Source organism: Tupaia chinensis, unplaced genomic scaffold (assembly GCF_000334495.1).
Source record: "Tupaia chinensis unplaced genomic scaffold, TupChi_1.0 Scaffold000154_1, whole genome shotgun sequence".
NCBI classification, from domain to species: domain Eukaryota; kingdom Metazoa; phylum Chordata; class Mammalia; order Scandentia; family Tupaiidae; genus Tupaia; species Tupaia belangeri.
Window position 1 is genome coordinate 3,429,160 of NW_006159625.1, and position 6,896 is coordinate 3,436,055.

A 6,896-nucleotide genomic window follows, 5' to 3' on the forward strand; every position below is an offset into this window, starting at 1 on the left:
AAAGAAAGAAAGAAAGAAAGAAAGAAAGAAAGAAAGAAAGAAAGAAAGAAAGAAAGAAAGAAAGAAAGAGGAAGAGAGAAAGAAGAAAGGAAGTAAGGAAGAAAAGAAAGAAAGAAAGAGAAAGAAAGTTAAATAAAATAATTTTTTAAAAAGCAGATTATTTTTAATGAGTGTTTAAAAAAATAGATTCTAGGGATCAGAAGATGGCATAATGGATACTTCACTAGACTCCCACATAGTTGGCCACGGTTCAAGTCCTCTACCCGTTGGCTTAAATTCACGCTGGGCACATGTACATGCATGCCCAAAGTCCTGAGAGGAGAATGGAGGAGAAAAATTGCAGTATGACCATCTCTTCAGAGGATGAGGTCTTACTTTCATTCTCTCTATCTCACTCTGTCTTTCCAGTGAGCACATTCACCCTATAGCAAAAATCTCTCTTAAAAAAGAAAAAATAAATAGATTCTATGATTGAGCACATTCAGGAAACTTGGGTTAAACAAAACTAAATAGACTTCATCCCTTCAGGTCTTCTTAGAGCCTACGATGGTCTAGGACAGGATAAGTATGTGCAGTATTTTCCACACTCCTTTGCCAAATGCTGTTGTGCAAAACACAGAGCACGAAATGCTGCTGTGAACATTTACCCCGGTTATTTTCTTCCCTCAAGATGCCCTCCATGCTCCACCTCTGCCTCTCCTTTGGGTCTCATCTCCTCCATGAGGCTCCCATGGCAGCCCATGAAAATCACCATTCTGATCTGCTGTACCTCTCTGGTCTTTAGAAACAGGCCAACGAGCAACAAGATCAGTGCTTTACTGTCACTGCAGAAAAGTTACTAGCACAGCAGTGAGATCGGAAAACAGCAGACACATTTTCCTTCTGTATATACTGTTGCTTTCATTTTTTTTTTTTAACATCATCTTGTTCAGCTAAAGTATAATCTTAGGTCATTCTATTGTCTAATATTATTTTATTTTATTGATTTTCAGTTTGTGCCATAGAGCATGTGAACTTGCCACAGAGAGACAGGGAGAGACAGTGAGACAGAAAGTGAGAAATCACCCCTCAGAGGGGATGGTCACACTGGAATCCCTTCTCCTCCCTTCTCTTCTCAGGACTTTGGGTACACATACACATGCACCTGGTGTGATTTTCAAGCCATCCAGTCCTGGACTCGAACTGTGGTCAACTATGTGCGAGTCCAGTACCTTAACCACTTCACCACCTGCTGGCCCTGTCTAATACTATTGTTGCTAGAGAATCTAAACAAAGCTGCATGTTACTTACAGATGTGGCAGTCTCACCAGACACTTAGGTAAGCAGAGTCTTAGATAAATTTCTTAACCCACGTTGGTGTGCTGAAACTCCCCACCAAAGCAACAGAGCATAGCCAAAAACATACTCATTCCCATCAGGTATGCTCCCCGTAAATGCCTCTGAGCTCCGTTGAAAAGTGTCAGAGTGCTGAGCCGGTGCTCGGTCCTAGAATTGTGGAAGAAGCTGTAGACTGAGCAACTGTAACTAAAGCCTTACTTTCCCAAGCCCGGGGTTACAAAATAGAGAAATTGTCAAGTTTCAGCTCCCTAGGTGTCTGAGTAGGGCCTAGTTTCATTCTCTGCTGTCAATTGTACCCGAGGCTTCTAACCATTCTGCAAAGACTGCACCAGGGCTGGCTCAGACGAGCATAATTTCCAAACACGCTTACCAAAGTTTTTCTTTTTTCTTTTATATTTATATTTCTCATTATTGCTTTCTTAAAGATAAGTGTGGCATCATTTCTCGACACTCTACCCGTTGCTTAAGTTGACTTGAATAAATTACATGGAAAGGACTTGCAACCAATCATTCCACAGCATCTCTTCCAATCAGGGTAAATTAATGTTTACTGTCTGTTTCTCTCACTGGGAGATGAGGATGGATGAGTCATACTTACAGAGCATCCCGGCAGCCACAGAAAACAGCCTTCTTCACACTGTTTTGGTGCTTTAACAAATTTAAGGAAGAGGGAGAGGGTCAAACAAGGAGAATGACAAGGTTCCAAAAATAGCGTTAAGTCAGTTGAAGCCGTTCAACTGACTTGAGGCTTTGCCTAGCCCTACATCACCAGTACTTGGTTTTGAGGATGATGATGATGATGATCAAGAACGGAGAGGAGAGGAAGGAGAGAAAAGGAGAAGGGAGAAGAGGAGACCAGATATTGGGAGCAGCTGCCTTCATAAAGTCCATAATTTGGTCTGCTCTCACTGCCTAGTGGCTAAAGGGCCAGATTGCACATGGCCAACCAAGCAGTATGAACCTGGTCCTGGAAAACACAAGTGTATGTACATACAACCTAAAATTCCAACAAAATGGAGAAAGGGAGAAGGGATTGAGCTATGTCCATACACTATTGAGGGGCGCTTTCTTTCTCTCCCTCTATCTGTCTCGCTAATGAGCTGCATGTCTCTAGTAAAAAGTTTGTATAGGTACCAGCAGGTGGTATGGTGGTTAAGATGCTGGATTCCTACATGTTCAACCACAGTTCAAGCCCCAGACCTGGCGGGCTTGCTTTTTCACTTTCTCTCTCTCTTTCTCTCTCTTTCTGTCTCTGTCTCTCTCTGGTGAGTGCACATGCCCTATAGCAAATTTTAAAATAATAATAAATTAATTAAATTAAATTAAGTTTTTTATACACAAAGCCCATATTTTAGTTCAGATACCATGCTAAGTACTTCCTCTACCCTCACAGATTTACCAAGAATAGGCACTAAAAAGTCCCTTACTAAAATTGCCTTCTTCACTTGCTTTTTTCCCTCAAAGAATTATTTATTGTGTTTTATTTATTATTATTATTTTTTAAATTTGCTAGAGGGCACATGCACTCACCAGAGAGAGCGGGAGAGAGAGAAAGTGAGAAAGCAAGCTGACAGGTCCGGGACTTGAACTATTGTCAGCCATATGGAAGTTCAATGCCTTAACCATCATGCCATCTGCTGGCCCCTTCACCTGCTTCTATACATCTAAAATTTCCATCTTCACACAGCAGTTGCTACACTCCCTTTTGCATCTGTAAATAGCCCCAGAAGTACTATAGTGGCAACAGCTTTGTGTTTTGTTTATTGTAGATAAAGGAAAGGAACTTATCAGGAGACCTTGGAAAATGCTCTGAATTGCTTGTGTTGCAAAGAGGTGCTCTCTGGAAGAAAAGAGATAAAACAAAGAAATGCAGTTTTTCCTCCTAGCTCTTAATTAAACACCAAGACTTCACTAAGAACCTACTTTACAAGATACCTTGAAAGCCTCGGGATTTTAAAGATCAATATAGATTCCAATCTTTGTGCTTAGCACTTACCAGGGAGACATCACAAACACTTATAATATGAAGCAATTGCTGTTATAGAGATATGAGAAACATGTACAGCACCCAGCACAGAGCCTTAGTACAGATGAGAGGCTTTCTTCTCCTATTCCTGTTGGGAGTCCAAGAAAGCTTCACAGAGAAGCACTCTGTCTTGAAGGACAATTAGGAATCTTTCTGGCAAAGAGCAGATGTCAACTCTGTGTTGGTGAATGTTTAACAAGTAGTTCTCCGTGAGGGGAAAACAGCCCTGATGTGTACCACCTGCCAATTTCTATGGTGTAAATACGCTTATTGTGGCAGAATACAACCTACCAATGTGATGTCACTGAACACTGAGTTGAGACTAGACATGCTTGAGCTAATAAGAACAGCTCCAGCACTCCTCTTAAGGGAGTAGATGGAAGAAACAGCATGTGTCTGGTGCAGAGTCAGGCATCATCCTGCACAGTGGGAGATCTTGATAGGCCCTGGGAGAGAGAATGAAATAGAGAGGCATGCACAGTCTCAATTAGATAATCCACAAAGAGAAGGTAGGTGTAGCCTGTGATGGGGAAACAGACCCATAAAAGAATAATTTAGAGGAGCCAGCAGATGGCATCGTGGGTGAGGTGCTGGACTCCCACATGGTTGACCACGGTTTGAGTCCTTAACCTGGCAGCTTGCTTTCTCACTCTCTCTGTCTCTCTGGTGAGTGAACATACCCTATAGCAAGTTAAAATAAATAAATTAATTTAATTTAAAAAATAATAATTTGAGAAACAGTTTAAGAAGAGGTTGCGGGACCAGCAGTTCACGAAATAGCTATGTTGCTGGACTCCCATGTAGTCGACCGCAGTTCGAGTCCCAGACCCGGTGGCTTAAACTCACACCCGGCGCGTGTGCGTGCGTGCCCAGAATCCCAAGAGAAGAATGGAGGAGAAGGGATTGTGGTGTGGCCATCCCCCCTGGGGGGTGATTTCTCACTTTCTGTCTCTCTCTGTCTTTCGGGCGAGCACACGCACCCTATAGCAAAAACCTTTCAAAAAAAAAAAAAAAAGAAGAAGAAAAGAAAAGAAAGAAAAAAGAAGAGGTTGCAAAAAACATTGCACATTTGCAGTTTTAGCTTTTATACCTTTGATAGCGATCTAAACCTTCCCTGTTTTAGAGAAATAACTCTAGGGGCAGTATTAAGGTATAACCAAAGGACAGGGACACTGAGCATAGAACAACTGGTTGTTAGATTTTCAGAATAGTCTTGGAGTGAGATCTAAGCTGACAGTGCCAGGTATCTTTGGGCCATAACTCAGACATTCCACCACTACTTGTGTGTATCCCACCCTGAGGGATCTTTAACTCAGGCCTCTAGGAAACAATGAAACGAAACAATTTTAAGAAACACAGCTAAATGCAAACTCTACGCCGTATACCCTTACCAAGTATTATCATCTAGAGAATGAAAATAATTATCTCTCTCATCTTACAACGTTGGGAGGTGTAAATAAGACAGTACATCGAAATCATTTAGCACAATGGCTGGCTCATAGCGAATGTAACAAATAATGTTCCATGTCGTAAATAGTCATAGACACATCATGTGAATTCTTCACGTCTTCTAGGACCCTCTCAGCCCCTCTGTGAGCCACCTTTGTGAAACTTCTCCATCACATTCCAGTAGACACTGATTTCTCTTCCTCTGAGTGTTTGCAATTCTGGCAGAGTTTCCACCATCTCTATTATATGCTATTTTGCACTGTTTGCTGTCCCATTCACGATGCATTATTGCATTGGTCAGTTCATGGAGTAACTTGGCTTCTTCTCTGGCCCTCCCCTTAGGTACTGGACAACATTTTCAGTAAACATCTGTTGACTAACTTCATAGCGCCATCATCTTGGGTTTGAGGGCCAAGAAAAAGAGTCAAAGGAAGATCCCAATCACCTAGTTCCTGAAATTTGTCGGCAGAGAGAAACGGTCCTGTTTAGAATGTCAGCACAGGGGCCAGCAGATGGCGTTGTTAGGGTACTAGACTCTCGCATGGCTGACTGTGGTGCACAATCCAGACCTGGCGGCTTGCAAGTCACATTGGGCACATGTGCATGCATGCCCAAAATACTGAGAGGAGAATAGAGGAGAAGGGATTGTGGTGTGGCCATCTCCCCTTGGGGGGGGGGGGCTGATTTTTCACTTTACCTCTCTCTGTCACTTTGGCAAGTGCATGCACCCTATGGCAAAAAAAAAAAAAAAAAAGTAAAATAAAAAATAAAATGTCAGAATAGAATTTCTGGTGCATTGGAACCCTGGAGAAATTACATCAAGGGTTAGGGTTGCCACTTTCTTGAGCGTAGCCAAGCCAAGAGATCAGGCTTGCCTCTATGTAGGTCTTCTTCACTAGAGAACACTTTCTCTCAAACCCTATCCTTGGTGCTTGAGACATTAAGATGCTCAGCATGGGACCAGCAGTTGGCATAATGGCTATGTCACTGGACTCCCATGTAATCAACCGTGGTTCGAGTCCCAGACCCAGTGACTTAAACTCACGCCAGGCACGTTTGCTTGCGTGCCCAAGATCCTGAGAGGAGAGTGGAAGAGAAGGATTGAGGTGTGCCCATCGCCCCTGGGGGTGATTTCTCACTTCTGTCTCTCTGTCTCTGTCTTTCTGACAAGCGCATGTGCCCTAAAGCAAAAACCTCAACCCCCCCCCCCAAAAAAAAGTAAGATGCTCAGCACAGGGTCAGCAGGCAACGTGGTGGTTGGGGTGCTGGACTCCCACATGACTGACCACGGTTTGGGTCCCAGCTTGTTTTCTCTTTCTCCCTGGTGCTATAGTGCACGTGCCCTATAGCAAATTTAAAAATTATAATAATGATAAATAAAATTGAATAAATAGTTCTTTAAAAAAAAAAAAAGATGTTCAGCACAGGGGCCAGCAGGTGGCAGGGTGATTAAGGTACTAGATTCCCCCTTGAACCCCTCTGTGGTCAAGCTCTAGACCCAGCAACTTGAAAAACCCACCAGATACATGTGTGTGCATGCCCAAAATCTTAAGAGGAGCATGGAGAAGAAAGGATTGAGGCATGGCCATCCCTCTTCACTTTTCATCTCTCTGTCTGTCTCCAGCACTCTCTCTCTCTCTCTCTGTCTCCAGCAAGCACACATGACCTTTCAGCACAGAGTACTGAACAGATCGATGGTAATGAAATACAGCCTCAGACTTTCGCATGACACAAAACCCCACAATGTTTTGGCACATCCAAAACAGAGTAATATACCAGCAATCCTCAGCTTTGTCTGACTATCACTGTCACCTGGGGAGCTTTAAAAAAAACCAAGATTCTGATTTATTTGGTCTGGGTGGGGAGTCTGGCTATCAGGAGTTTTAAAAGTTCCCCTGGTGATTCTAAAGAGCAGTTGAAGCTGAGTGCCTCTGCTCATATCGCTTTGAAAGTAAACCGGATGGCCTGTCTGGCATGTGATTTTTTGCAAAGCACAGAATGCTTCAAAATTGGCTACAGGTTGAGACCCAAATCCTTTTTTTTTTTTTTTTCTTTCAGGAAAATAGGAAAAAAAAGGGCAAAA